Source organism: Protopterus annectens, chromosome 11.part0 (genome assembly GCF_019279795.1).
Source record: "Protopterus annectens isolate FY-2018-M chromosome 11.part0, PAN1.0, whole genome shotgun sequence".
NCBI classification, from domain to species: domain Eukaryota; kingdom Metazoa; phylum Chordata; order Ceratodontiformes; family Protopteridae; genus Protopterus; species Protopterus annectens.
Window position 1 is genome coordinate 505105097 of NC_056745.1, and position 15514 is coordinate 505120610.

Sequence of the window (15514 nt, forward strand, 5' to 3'; positions counted from 1 at the left end):
GCGTTGAAGAATGAAAATGGACAACACAGGTAGAACGTGACAGTGAATACGTAACTTCTTTATCTAATGTTGTCAATTTTCAGTCATTCCACAACAAGTAAGACAGAGTACCCAGCCACTTGAATCCCAGGAGGACTTTAAGGAAGGCTATTCCTGAGCACTGTTGAGCTGAAGGCTGCTCTTCTCCTAAAGACCAGATCCAATTTGTAATGAGTAATAAAGGTATGAGGATTTGCAAGCCACAAAGATATCACCCATGGAAGACCTGGACAAACATACTGATGAAGTTACCTTCGACCTGGTTGAATGGACTCAAAGGTTTCGACAAAGACAAGGGAAATGCAAACAGTCAACCATTTGGCTAAAGGTGCTTTGGTAACTAGTTGCCTAATTTTGAATCTGCAATGGAAACATCATAATTGATTAGCTTTTCTGAAATTTTGTTCTATGCAAATAGAAACATAATGGTCTGTGAACCTCCAGTAAATGTAACATGTATTCTCCTTTGGAAATTTGGAAAGGAAACTGGAAGATTAATAGACTGACACTGGATTTTAACACCACTTTAGGAAGGAAGAACAGGCTGGTTCTTAACGCTACCATATCTTTATTGAAAATTAAATAAGGAGGCTTAGAAGATAGGGTTTGAAGTCCTGAGACTCTTCTAGCAGAAGTTATGGCTACTAAAAAGATAGTTTTCTAGGTTAAAAAATGTATTTCACACATTGCTGGCGGTTCAAATGGAGACTGAGTCAAAGCTTGTAAAACTAAATTCAAATCTCATGGTGGAAGTGGATCTTTAAAATGGGATCTATGAAGAAAAGTTCCCATTATAAAGGCCTTACAAAGTTTTAAAGAAGCTAAGGTGGAATTGCTTATTCTTATATGAAAATGAGAAATGGCAGCTATTTGTACTTTAATAGTCAAGGAGCTAGCCCCATTCATTCAAAATTGTAGCCAAAAACTCAAGAACTTTAAGTACTGGTGTAATGGGTCAATGTTTCTGCTGTGCCCAAAAACAAATCTTTCCATTTACTTCTGTAAATCTCCCTAGTGTAAAACTTTACGGGAAGACAAAAGAATGTGATGGACAGGAGAAGACAGCCTGGGTTGTCTAGCTATCAATGGAAGTGGAGAAACCATGCAGTCAACTTTAGGCTTAAAATGTCCGGGTGAGTCGTGTCTGTCAGGTGAGACAGGAAGTCTGGAACTGAATCCAGATTCCATGGCGGGTGAACTAGATGAAGCCAAATAAAGGGGAACCAAATGTGATGACTGTGCTCTTCAACTGAAATGCTTTCTGGAAAAACTTGGTGATTAGAGGAGTTTTGGGGGATAAGCACAGAGGAGACCGGGAGGCCAATCATAGAGGAGGCCAACTCTCTGCGATTCTTCCCGATGGGGGGGATCAGGGCAAAAAACCCACTGAACTTGTTGAGGTGAGATGCAAAGAGGTTGCAGCATGGTTGGTCCCATTGGTGGAATATCTTTTCCGCAACTTTCAAGTCGACAGACCACCCATAAGGCAATACAATGGACCTGCTCAATTTGTCTGCTATCACAATGGATTTCCCTGGAAAGTGCATTGCTATCAGAAACCGAATGGATAAGATTGCCAACTGCCACATTCTCAAAACTTCTCAATACAAAGGATAAGATTTGGTTAAGATTTGGTTCCTCCTTGTTTTTTGATGTACCAGACCACTGACTTATTGTCCATCTGAATTGCAATGGAGCCCAGAAGGAAGATTTTGGAAGGCCTGCAATGCTAGGAGTACTGGACCCATTTCTAGGACACTGATATGCGTGTTGGCCTCTTCGGGGGACCATGTGCCTTGGATGGTCTTTCCCAAGAAGCCCCCCCCCAATCTGGGATGTGTCCATAGTCATTATGGCTTTGGGCTGAGGCAGGCGGAACAGGCAACCTTGTAAAATCTGATCTGAGTGAATACACCACAACAGCTACTTTTTGTATACCCGAGTTATTCCGATCTGGGTAGACAAAGCATGGTGCAGAACAGACCACTGAGTTGCTACAGTCCACTGAAGTATTCTAATATGGTATCTTGCTAATGGAGCCAGAACTATCACAGTGGACATTGACCCCAAGGCCTGTAGAATCAATCCAGCAGGCAGAGAAGAGTTCTGGATTATATTTTCTTGATTTGAAATCGAATAGTATGTATCCTTGGTAAAAGAAGGGAGGCTATCACTGACACCGTATTGAACAAGGTGCCTATGAACTCTAATGTCCGAGATGGTTCTAGCGGAGATTTGTTGTGACTGATGGTAATTCCTAGATGAGAGCACAGCTGGAATACGTAATCTCATGTTTTTATCAGAAGATGCCTGGTCTGAGCTGCTATGAGCCAGTTGTCCAAGTATGGGAACACCCAGAATCCCTGCAATCTTAAACGTGTTGCTACTACTGCCATGCATTTGGTGAACACCCTGGGGGTTGTGGTGAGGCCAAAGGGCAGAGCTCATGACTGGCTCCGAGCCAGAAGCGTACGTATCTTATGGATCATCTGTTCATTTTTATGTGATTGTACACATCCTGAAGCTCTACCGAACACATCCAGTCATCTTTTAGCAGGAAAGGCAAAATGGACTGAACTATGACCATCCAGACCTTTATATACTGAACTAATGTGTTCGGATTGCTGAACTCCAAAAATGGTCTCTAGTCCCCCATCTTCTTTGCCACTAAAAAGAATCTTGAATACGTTCTGGACTCTTTCTGGTCTGAGTGGACCTCTTGGATGACTTTTTTTTTCTAACAGCTTTTTTTTTGCTGCTGCTTTCCTCTAACTGGGCAGAATATCAGGAATTTTGTTTACTGTTAAAAGAGGAGAGAGTATTATACAGCCTCTGCAAATAATCGTCTGCATCCACATATCTTTTGTAATGTCTACCAGGCTCTCTGGGGCAGGGATAGATGACCCCACAACTGCCTTCAGAGGTGGACAAGCGGACCTCCTTTCAGCAGCGCTGGTAGCATCTGTCAGGGAAAGATTGCCTAGATTATTGATTCTCTGGCCCTCCTCTGCCACGTGGGTGGCATCTCCCATAAGAATTTCTCCCTCTGCCCCTGGGGGGAACTATCTCCACGTGCGTCAGGGAAATGACCCTGGGATTTTTTTAACCATATTTTTGACCACCGTGTTGATTCCTACAGTAGGTTCTTTGGGAAGTCAAAAAACATACACCCACTGCAGACATGGTCTTTCCATCCTGCTCACACTTGGATAGTCTGTCTTTAACTCTGACAGAAACTCTTGTTTGGCCCCAAAGGAGGCACTGACAAATGAGGACTTGAAGGACTCTGCAAAATCACACAGGAACATCCAAGCATGTGTCCTAATGGAAAATGCCTGAACTCGCCACCTTTGAGGTACCTTCAACTGCATGTAAAATAAGCCTCATGGACGAATTCAAAATAGACTGCAGGGTAGCTAACTGTGAGGCAATGGATGTCTCTGCCTCAGAAATGATGGTTCCAGAAAGAGGTTTGGATAATTATTTAATCAAATCCCTCTGAAGACTGGTAAAGTGTGTCAAATAATTCAGAGACCCTAGTGCAAAGGTTGCTAAAGCATATATATATATATATATATATATATATATATATATACTTCCCAAATCTGTCCAACTCCCTGTTAGAGGGATAGATAGATGATCTCTGTTCCATGAGTTCTTTCTTTGTGGCCACTGCTATGATCAAGGCATCTACTAGTACTCATTTGCTCCAAAATTCTCTTTCTTTCTGTAGTGCCAGGATCCTGTCTGGTTTCTTGGGGATCAGTCCAACAGAATCAGGTTCCTTCCACACACGCTAAAAGATCAAATCAATGAGCTCATCAGCGGGCAGAGTCACCCAGAAGGTAGATGGGCCGGACTGAAAGGCATCCAGGAATACCAATTCCTCTTAGGAAGGATTATTGGAAGACCAACCACCCTTTTTGCTCGAGTATCTCCAGGATGTCTCCAAAGGAGATGTTATCAGGTGGTGATCTTGGGGACCCTTCCCCCTCCTCTTAAGGAGAGTCTAAGTAACTCCTCTTGTACTTTCGCTTCTAAGGGATGTCTTCATCAGGATGCTCCAGAGAAGTATCAGAAGATATGATTATACCCGGCTGGGTAGCCTGCCCCTGTGGAGTAGAGTGTTAAGGCTCAAGGCACAAAGACATACGAGATTGGGAAGATGGATCTGGGGGGGGGTTCTTCCTCTAGTAGTAGAGAGCACTCTCTCGAGTTCCTCAAGGGCAGAATGCCCCAGGGAAGAGATCGATGGTGCTGAGAAGACATGTTTCCAGACAGTCGGCTCTCTCCAAACTGAAGGCAGCCAATCCGAGGCAGAGGTCAGAGCTGTGCTTTACAAAGCTGAGACTCCAAGAGGCAGAGACAGCTCCGACAACTTCGGGGTAGACTCCAACACCACAGACCCAGCAGCAGTGTTATGGCCCCAAGAGTCATCCAGTTCCAACAAGCTCAGAGCTGTTCCACTCAGAGAAGGTAATGATAGAGAAGACACAACAATCTTCGGATCCAGAACAGATGGTTCTGGAAGTCACAGATCCAGGAGCTCTGAAGGAGCTCTGAAGCCGAAGGTTGGACCAGAGAAGGAGTCAAAACAGGTGGGGTAGTGCTCTGGACCCGATGGGGTAGAAGCCGCAAGAACTCCCATCTGAATTTGTGCTGAGAGAAATTTCATCATTCTATCCACATCTGCTTATGTCAGACTCTTGGAGGAACAAGAAAGAGAGGTCATTAAAGGGGTCCTAGAATGCAGATGTCTTTCTAGGAAAGGCGATGGTAGACAGGAAGGGACAGGATCTAGAGATGACACATCGCATCCTAGAGAGCTTCTTTGGCTTTGAGTGTGTTGGATCCAATGATGGAGATCTGTTAGCAGAAGCTGTTGGATCACAGGGTTTAGTTTTTGGATCAACTGAACTTGAATATGACCACTTAGACACCTAGGGAGAAGGTTCAACAGCAGGGTCAGAGATAAGTGTGGAGGATCCGGAAGGGTCTGATGGATGCTTTCTGAATTCCTTTTTGTGTAATTTCTTGAACATTTGAGCTCCAGATAAAGTCTCCAAAAAAGAGGTCAGTAGTAAACCTTTTAGAATTAGTTTATTTTTGATGTCCACTATGGCCCGTGCATTAAAGGAACCGTGTGCAGACAGAGGTGTTTTATGTCCACAAGCTTTAGATTTTTTAAAACCCGAAGGTTTTTAAGCCATGTTGAAGAAAAAATAGATACAGTTGTGATAGAAATACAAGACTTTTCTTTAAAAAAATAAATAAATAAGAAAGGAAATGAAAAACTGAAAAACAAATTACCAACAATAGTAATTAAAGAAATTACCACAAGGGTACAAAGGAGAAAAAAATTACCAACAATGGTAAGCCAAGAATACACCAATAAGTGTAGGAAAGATAAAGGAGGAATATATCTAGGAAAAAAAGGTAATAAGATATAAAAATTCTACTTCACTCACAAATACAAGCTTAGGAGCTAACAGCAAACACATCCATACACGATTTGAAAACGCATTCACTGGAGGCTCCCCTCACAATGGAAGATGTCAATGTCTGTGCAGTCATGGAAACTTGGTTCAGGGCTGCAGAGAGCACTTCTGCCTTACCAGGCTATACATCATTCCACACTTTCTGACCCCAAAACGAGGTCGGAAAGACTAAGGGTGGTGGAGTCTCTATCTTCATTAAGTACAGGCACACCTCCAGAATGGTTTACCAACATGACACACTGGAATTACTCCAGGTGCAACTGACAGTTGGTAAAATACCCATCTAAGTTATAACCCACTACAGACCCCCCCTCCATGTCTCAGGACATCCACACCTCCTACCTGGACCTACTTGACTCCATCAAGGTACCCCTAACACCTTGATCCTTGGTGACTTCAACTACCTCACCTTAGACTGGGTGAACTATTCCTGCACTAATGCACTCACCCAACGATTCCTTGACTTCATCAGTTCTAACGCACTTGATCAGTTGGTCTTATCCCCCACAAGGGGATATAACATACTGGGACTTAGTTCATACCAACATAGGTGACTGCTGCACCACTCCCATAGTATGTTCTTCCCTGGTGAGATTAGATCATCGGTCTGTCTCAATCGAAGTTTCTATCCCACTCAACCCCTCCCCAGCAGTAAACAGACTAAAAAACTTCTCAAAAGCTGACTACAACCTCCTAAGGGAGGGTATCAGCAGCTTCACGCCACCACCCACCTCAGATGATGCAGACAACTATACTGAACAGTATGCCAGTACAGTTTATAAGCACCTGTACAACTGCATGGACTCAGCCATACCCAACATAAATAAAATCTGCTCCTCAAGGAAACACAAACCTGTCTGATGGACATCCTCTACCAATAGGCTTTACAACAAAGGAAGAAACTGTTGTCCAAAGGTAAAAACAAAAACAAATTCAAAATTGGAAAAACTCCCTCCTCTGCCTCAACAAGCAAATTAGATCACTAGTGAAAACCTCCAAAGCTAATTATGAGGAGAAACTAGACTCCAAAACAAAGGGAAACCACAAGTCCTTCTTCAGTTATGTTAGGAACCTCCATGGCAAAGCACAAGTTTGTTCCGAACTAGTACTTAATGGTACCACTTACACTGATCCTGCTGACTTAGCCAACCTTCTGGCTGATAGGTTCAGTGCAAACCTCACCCCCTTATCATCCTCCAAAGGCCCAGTTGACATCACTGATACATGTCCCACACCTCACAACTCTGTATATCAAGTGTTAAAGGCCATATCCAAGCCAAAGAACACAGCTTCTATGGGACCTGATAGTATCCCAGGCTGTATTCTGCACCATCTCCAGCAAGAACTAGCTTCGCCATTGAGCACCCTATTCAACCACAGCCTAACTACAGGCTTCATTCCAGCAGAGTGGAGAACTGCCACTGTCATCCCTTTGCACAAAGGTGGTGCCACTACTGACCCAGGAAACTATCGCCCCATTAGCTTGACAAGTCTGATCTGTAAAGTCATGGAGCGTATTATTATGGATCTCATAAACATGGACATAGGCAATCTCCAAGCACTCTACCCCTACCAATTCGGATTTGTCAGGGGCAGAGCTGGCCTACTGAACATAGTTGACTTCTTTGAGACTGCCAGCAAGGCCCTGGATGAGGGAAAGTCAGTACACACAGCTTACCCTGACCTGGCCAAGGCCTTTGACACAATCTCCCACTCGGGCATCATCAAAAGTTAACCCAACTTGGTGTTAATCCCTATCTAGTCAGATGGATGGCCAACTGGCTCACAGATAGGACCCACAAAGTAAAAATAGGTGCTGCCACCTCTGACAGCAGACCTGTCACTAGTGGTGTTCCCCAGGGATCTGCCCTGTGACCCCTACTGTTTGGTATCTACTTCTCATGGGTCCAGGCAAAGACAAAGGGCCTGTGGCTGACCAAGTTTGCAGATGACTATAAGTTGGGTGCTGTCGCTGACTCCCCAAGTCATGTTAACATACTGCAAGAAGGTCTCACAGCTACAAATAACTGGTGCCAAAGTCATGGCTGTAAGTTAAACACAAAAAATGTATTATCATACCATTCAACAAACACACAGCCCCTACTGACTACCACATCAATGGCAACCCCCTAAGTACACAACCTGTGGTGAGTGATCTGGGTACTCAGGTTGACAACAATCTCACATTCAACCATTATGTGGTGACAGTGGTCAGAAAAACCTTTTACCTGGTTCATCTTATAAGTAAAAGGATTGCATCCAGAAAAAAGGAGGTTATTACCTCTCTGCACTCCTCCCTTATTAGACTTATAACTGAATATAATGCCCTGTTTAGTATGTACCTCTCCAAACACCTGAATCAACTGGAAAGGCCACAGAAATACCCCACAAAGAGAATCACATATGAACTGTGACTATAATGTAACAATGAAGTTTTCAATACTTATTTGAGCATCTTTTCTTTTTCTTTTATAATGTAGCTTAACTATGCATGTAGTATATTTTAAATGTGGAACTGAATGCAAACATTAGAAAAAAAAAACTAAAAAATTACTGCTCAGCTTGCTGTAAGAAGCTCTTTTCATACAACCAAACACCCTAATACTGGGTGATTTCAACTACCCTGCCATTAACTGGGAAAACTACTCGGGTACCAACACCTTTTCCCAACAGTTCTTGGAATGCATAAATTCCAACACCCTGGATCAACTAATCCATTGTCCCACCAGGGGCTCCAATATCCTAGACCTGGTCATTACCAGCATGGGAGATAGATGTTCCACACTAGTGGTCACCCCCTCATTTGTCAGGTCTGACCATAAGCAAATCACCCTTGACATCCACAGCTCACCCCTACCCCCAGTAAGTAAACTTCCGTAAAAAGCTTCTCTAAAGCTAACTTCATGCTACTCAAGTCAGAAATGACAAACTTCATGACACCCGTGCAGACGGGAGCTGAAAGTTCGACTGCTGAATCCTACACTAAGGCACTGTAAGAGCACATCCACTTGTGCATGAATCGTGCCATCCCAACTAGAACCAAGATGCTCTTCTCCAAAAAAAGGAAGCCAATCTGGTGGTCCACTGCCATAAACAAACTATACAACAGAAGAAAGAAACTGTTGCAGAAAAGAAGAAAATTCCAGGATGCAAAAAACTCCCTTACCAGCCTCAGTAAGAAGCTGAGATCCCTCATAAAATCCTCCAAAGCTAGTTACGAAAATAAAATCGCCAAAGATTCCAAAGACAACTACAAGGCATTCTATAGTTATGTCAAGAATCTCAATGGCAATGCTCAGATATGCTCTGAGCTACAACAGAATGGCATTAAATATACTGATCCCAAGTATATTGCCAATATCCTTGCAGATCAATTTAGTGCCAACTTCACCTCCCTCTCACCCCCTAAGGGGCCCATCTCAATACCAAAAGATTGCCAAATTCCGGTAATCACGGCCACACAGGTAGAAACTGCACTCTCCAAAGCTAAGAATATAGCATCCATGGGACCAGATGACATCCCGGGCTGTGTACTACATGAACTACAAAATGAACTGGCACCTCACCTAAGTGTCATGTTTAATCATAGCCTCACCTCAGGCTTTGTGCCCACCGAGTGGTGCACGGCTACAGTTATCCCACTCCACAGGGGGGGATCCACCTTGGATCCCAGGAACTACTGGCCCATAAGTCTGACGAGCCTGATCTGCAAGGATATATAACGCATTATCATAGAACTTATAAACAAAGACATTGGCAACCTTCAAACACTGGAACCCTCTCAGTTTGGGTTCATGAAAGGCCGATCTTGTCTCCTGAACCTTATTGACTTCTTCAAATCAGTTTCCAGAGCTGTGGATGAGGGTAAGGCGGTCCACAAAGTCCATGTGGACCTCGCCAAGGCCTTCAACACCATCCTCCACTCTGGAATCATAGATAAACTTACTAAGCTAGCCATAAATCCTTACATCACTCGATGGGTTGCCAACTGGCTTACTGACTGAACCCAGACTATAAAAGTAGCAGACTCAAAATCCAGCTCCAGAGAAGCGGAGTACCTCAGGGTTCAATCCTGGGACCGATCTTATTTGGCATCTACTTCTCTGAAGTACAGGCCAACACTAAGTGACTCTGGCTAACAAAGTTCACAGATGACTGCAAACTGGGAGCCATTATTGAATCCCCAACTGATTTGGATATTCTACAAAAGGGTCTTACAGAAACAGATGCTTGGTGCCAAAGCCATGGGCTCATGTTTAATGCCAAGAAATGTATAGTTATCCCCTTAGGGAAAAACCATGTACCCATGAATTGCCACATAGGTGGCAGTACACTAAACACCGAAAATGTGATAAGAGACTTAGGGACACAGGTGGACAGTGGTCTCACCTTCAATAACCACATTGCCACAAGAGTCAGGAAATCCTATGTGGCACACCTCATCACTAAGGATTTTCATCCAGAAAAAAGGAGGAGGTCATTGTCCCACTGTACTCATCCCTCATTAAACCCATTATAGAGTACAACGCCCCATTTGGTATGTACCTCACAAGACATCTGCAACAGCTGGAAAGGCCGCAGAAATACCTCACTAAAAGAATCACAGGCCTAAAGCAGATGCCCTATGCTGACTGTCTAAAAAAACTCCAGTTATAGTCTGTGGTACATCATCTACTCAGAGGCAATCTCTGCTTAACATACAAGGCCATGTCAAACCCTGAGCTGTTGGACATGCTCCACTTAAATCTCAATCCCTCAGAGCCACACGCTCCAGGGATCTAAATCTTGTCATCACAATGAACAAAACATGCTGGAGGGATAGGTTCCTGACCCAGAGACTCCCCATACATGTCAAGCAGTGCGCCTCCTTGGCCCTCTTCAAGAGGAACCTTGACAATTGGATGGGAGATAGGAAATTCACCCTGGGGATCATGTCAATCACCCTGCTAGACAGGGGACCAGGGAAGTAAATATTGTGGGAAGAAATATCCAGGGAATTGTTAGGGCTAGGCTTGTATAGGCCCTAGGGCCGATAGCCTAGTACTAACCTATGAAAAGTAATCAAGATCTGTCCTCAAAATGCACTTATGGCAGGACTTTGTATCACCACCTCACCTGCTAGAGCTGACAGAGCATTTGGACAGGGAAAAAATGACAGATCTCACCATTAAGTATGATGTGAATATTTGATGGCAGTTTGGACGGTTCCTAATGCTACTTTTCATAGGTTGTCTTCTGTATGCTTAGTATTATTTTTGAGCAAGATCCTTTTCATAAATTTTAATTAGGTTTGAAATTGTTTTATGCTAGATGCAAAACACTTTTGAATATATTTATAGCAAGAGTATAGTATACACAAAATTCTCAATGCATGGCTAATGTGCATCACTGCACAAGACTCACATAGCGAATTCAAACATCAGTGCCATCCTTGCACCTTGACTACGAAACAATACAGTACTTTAAGGAAAGCATACAAAGCAAGTACATTTTAGATAATATTAATATTAATGTGCCCCCTGCCAAGCCTTGCCAAGCATGTTGTTCCACCCCCTTGCCAACAAGGTTGAACTGCCTACACTAGACAACCACCAAACGTGTTCGAATGTAACAGTATTGTCTGTGTGGTTAAACAAATTACTCATCACTTTCCTCTATTTAATGCAAAAAAAAAAAAAATGAACTTAAGAAAACCTCACATGCCTCCAACTTTTGCTCAGGCTCCCTGTCCTGGTGTAATAATCAAGAAGCTTTTGCTATAGCACACCTGGAGTAACACCTAGAGTAAGATCAAGTGGAATACAAGAAATTTTGCTTTTCCTATATACAGGTAAAATAAAATGCTACTTCTGACATCATGTCAGACCTGCATGTTAGCATGGTTGCAAGTTAGAAGCTTGTTAATAAATAGGTTAGGATGCAACATGGAGGAACAGAAGATACAAGCAAATGCGCACATGCACACACGTATTCATTCACTGTGCCTTTATTCACAAGTGCAAGGCACTACAGTCACATGACTAACACTCTAGTAATTCTTAAAGACATAAACCATCTAAGCATCCATTTACAATGACCTTGAAAAATACATCTCTACATACATACAGTCTGGTTATATGACAATAGATTCAGAACATACGAGTGAGACACTGGATTTCCTGATTGCCACAATTTGCACCTATGCTGTACATGCCACATTTAAGTAAGACAAAATACTTCACATGCATCCAAGAGTTTGCTTGTGTCTTTCGGCTTTTTCCCGGTTAGGGGTCGCCTGACCTATCCATATTTATGCCACTCTACATACTTTTTAGCACTGCTAAAAAAACTGAACCAGAAATGAAACTTACCAGGATTGCTAGAACACTTCACCACTGACGAAGTACTCCCAGACTGAAAGATGGATTCTGAAAATAAGAACAGCACAATGAATTTCCAAGCCATCATAACTTAACTGATTAACTACTGATGACAAGTTTCCTTGGTACTACACAAAATAGAATAGTAGGAGCTAAGATAACTGTTTTAACATATCTCTTCTTTTTACTTCAATCTGATACTGATAAGATTCTAAACACTTTCATACCCTCCATGCATTATGTTACTATATTAACTATTACTGTAATGATTTACCTAAAGCTTCTCATTACAAAGCATGAAAAATAGAGCCTGAAAATGAGACTTCATGTTGTCAATTACTACAGCATCTCACCTGCAACCCATACAGTAGCAGGCCATTGCTACATGACAACTTCTATTATTATGTGAAATAAGCATTTGAAATCAGCTGCTCACAGCTGACCTGGTGATTTCTAGAGAGGCCACTGGCAGCACATATCTGGACCTCAGAGGAGAGTTTTCAGTTTCATTTATGCTTGTAAAGATAAACCATGGTAAGACATAATATGCATCTGTGGGCAGTGAAAACAGTGTACAGTGTTCACTGCACCAATCTACTCAGTTTTCTTTTTTCTTTTTTTTTTTTTGTTTAATTTATTGTGGCCATGTGAGGCAGGTGGGGGTATTAGAGACTCTTTTTTATTCTTTAAATTGGGTGGACATCCTACTAAGGTGTATAATGCTGGAGTGGGTTGTGAGTGAGCAGACTGAAAAGAAACCACATGTTATATTTGACCACTGTTAGAAGACTGCTGACACTGTTTTGTATGAAGAAGCTGTTTGTATGTAGGACTGCAGCACAGTCTTGTAGACATTATTTCTTTCAGTTTAATCATATTCACAACTTTAGAATGCAAACAGGGGTGAGAAGAGGGAAAAAAGTGTGTGTAACAAACTGGTATTTACTTTATAACTGTTAGATGACTGTTGACAATTATTTCCATGAAGGACCAGTTTGTGAGTGCCACGGCAGCAAGTTGAGAGACATTACTGCTGCCATTATTTATATGATTTTAGTCAGACATCTGAAGGGCAAATAAGAGGTGGAGATGTAGACTGAAATCAAACAGACAATTCATTACTGATCAACAACCGTCGATATGGCTTGAAAAGATCAGTGTATATGTGGGCAATGCAAATTGAAATATATTGTTGTGTCCATTTATTTCATTTTATTATGTCACACCATCCAAGATGTACAGACAGTAGCTAGCTATCTTTGAGAAGAAGCATGCTACAGTGAAAGCAAAGGGTACTTACAGGATGACTGTTATTAAACATTACTGTTCAATGTGTTTTAAAATTTCAACCCATATTTTGCCCTTAGTTGTTACTATTATACCTTTATTACACCCCTATTGCAAATGTTTTTAGACTCAGATCACAATAAACATGTACGTTTACTTATTCTTGGGTGGCGAGTATGTAATACATAACATAGGTTCATAGGTAGGTACTAGGCTATCGGCCCAAGGTCCTATTTAAGCCTAGCCAACAATGTTCCCCGACTTACACCACCCAAGAAAGTTATTTTCCTGTGCCACTGTCAAGCAGAGACACAGAAGTGATCCCCGGGGTGTATTTCCTATTTTCCATCCACTCATCAAGATATTTCTTGAAGAGTGCTAATGATGAACTTTGCTTGACATAGATGGGTAGCCTCTTCCAGAGTATGGGAAGTCTCTGGGACAGGAATCTATCCCTCCAGCGTGTCCTGTTTATTGTGGTGACAAGGTTTAGGTCCCTAGGGCATGTAGCTCAGAGGGATTGGGATTTCTTTAGGTGTAGCATGTCCAACAGCTCTGGGTTTGACATAGCTTTATATGTTTGGCAGAGATCACCTCGAAGTAGGCGATATGCTATGGAGTAAAGTTGGAGTTTTTTGAGGTGGACAGTGTAGGGCATTTGTTTGAGGCCAGTAATCCTCTTTGTGAGGTAATTCTGTGGCCTTTCCAGCTGCTGCAGATGTTTTGTGAGGTACATTCCAAAAGGGGTGTTGTACTCTATAATGGGTCTGAGTGTCGAGTAGAGGGGAACAATGACCTCTTTTTTCCTGGATGAGAACCCTTTTATGATGAGGTGTGCCACGTAGAAGGACTTCCTGACTACTGTGGCAATGTGACTATCAAAGGAGAGACTACTGTCCATCTGGGTCCCTAGGTCTCATTACACATTCGGTGTTAAGTAGATTGCTACCTATGTGGTAGTTCATGGGCACAGAGTTTTTACCAAAGGGGATGACACTGCACTTTTTGGCACTGAGCTTGAGGCCATGGCTCTGACACCAGGCATCTGTCTCAGCGAGGTCCTTCTGTAGGATGTCCACATCATTTGGGGAACTTGACTATGGCTCCTAGTTTGCAGTCATCTGCGAACTTCGTTAGCCAGAGGCCTTCTGTGTTAGCCTGTACTTCAGGGAAGTAGATACCAAACAGGAGAGGTCCCAGGCCGGAACCTTGTGGCACTCCACTTGTCACTGCTTTGAAGTCAGATTTGGAGTCTGAAACTTTTACAGCGTGGGTTCTGTCAGTGAGCCAGTTGGCAACCCATCTTGTGACGTAGGTATTTATACCTAGTTTAGTGAGTTTAGCTGTAATTCCAGAATGGGGGATGGTGTCAAAAGCCTTGGCGAGGTCAAGATAGGCTGTGTGAACCACCTTACCCTCATCTACGGCTTTGGTGACTGCCTCAAAAAAGTCGATCAGGCTCAGGAGGCATGATCTGCCTTTCACAAACCCGAACTGGGTGAGATCCAGAGTTTGGAGGTTACCAATGTCTTTGTTTATGAGTTCCATTATGATACATTCCATGGCCTTGCAGACCAGGCTCATCAGGCTAATAGGTCGATAGTTCCCAGGATCAGTGGTGGCTCCCCCTTTGTGGAGTGGGATAACTGCTGCTGTGCGCCATTCAGTGGGCACAAAGCCTGATGCGAGGCTATTATTTAACATGGTGCTTAAGTGGGGAGCCAGTTCATTCTGAAGTTTGTGTAAAACGCAGCCTGGGATGTTGTCCGGTCCCATGAATGCTGTGTTTTTGGCTTTAGAGAGTGCAGCTTTTACCTACGTAGTTGTGATTACAGGGACTCTGCATTCGTCCTGTATAGATATGGACCCTTTAGGGGGTGGTGGGGGGGGGGGTAAAGTTAGCACTGAACCTATCTGCCAGGATGTTGGCACTATCAGTTGGTTCTGTAATTTTCGTGCCGTTGTGCTGTAACTCAGAGCAGATCTGAGTGTTGCCATTGAGATTCTTGACATAGCTATAGAATGCTTTGTGGTTGTCCTTAGAATTAGTGGCAATTTTGTTTTCATAGCTAGCTTTGGAGGATCTTATAAGGGATCTCAGCTCATTACTGAGGCTGACCAGTGAGCTCCTCCACTCATGGGATTTTACTCTCTTTTGCCACAGTTTCTTCCTTCTGTTGTACAGTTTGTTTATGGCAGGGGACTACCAGATTGGCTTCCTTTTTTTGGAGGATAGTGTCTTGGTTCTGTTTGGGATAGCACGATCCTTGCACTCGTGTAAGTGCTTATAAGAGTGCATTTGTGTAGGATTCAGTAGTTGTAACTGTACTG

General features: G+C 42.9%; 1 protein-coding gene across 3 annotated transcripts in view; it reads right to left on the minus strand.

Moving 5' to 3' along the window:
• LOC122815473 (RAB3A interacting protein) overlaps positions 1-15514 on the minus strand; it is a 1760500-nt gene that overhangs the window by 1195289 nt on the left and 549697 nt on the right. For all 3 annotated transcript variants that reach the window (XM_044087996.1, XM_044087994.1, XM_044087995.1), the window contains one exon: positions 11888-11944. The gene's annotated coding sequence lies outside the window, so the exon portion shown is untranslated. The remainder of the gene's footprint in view (positions 1-11887; positions 11945-15514) is intronic.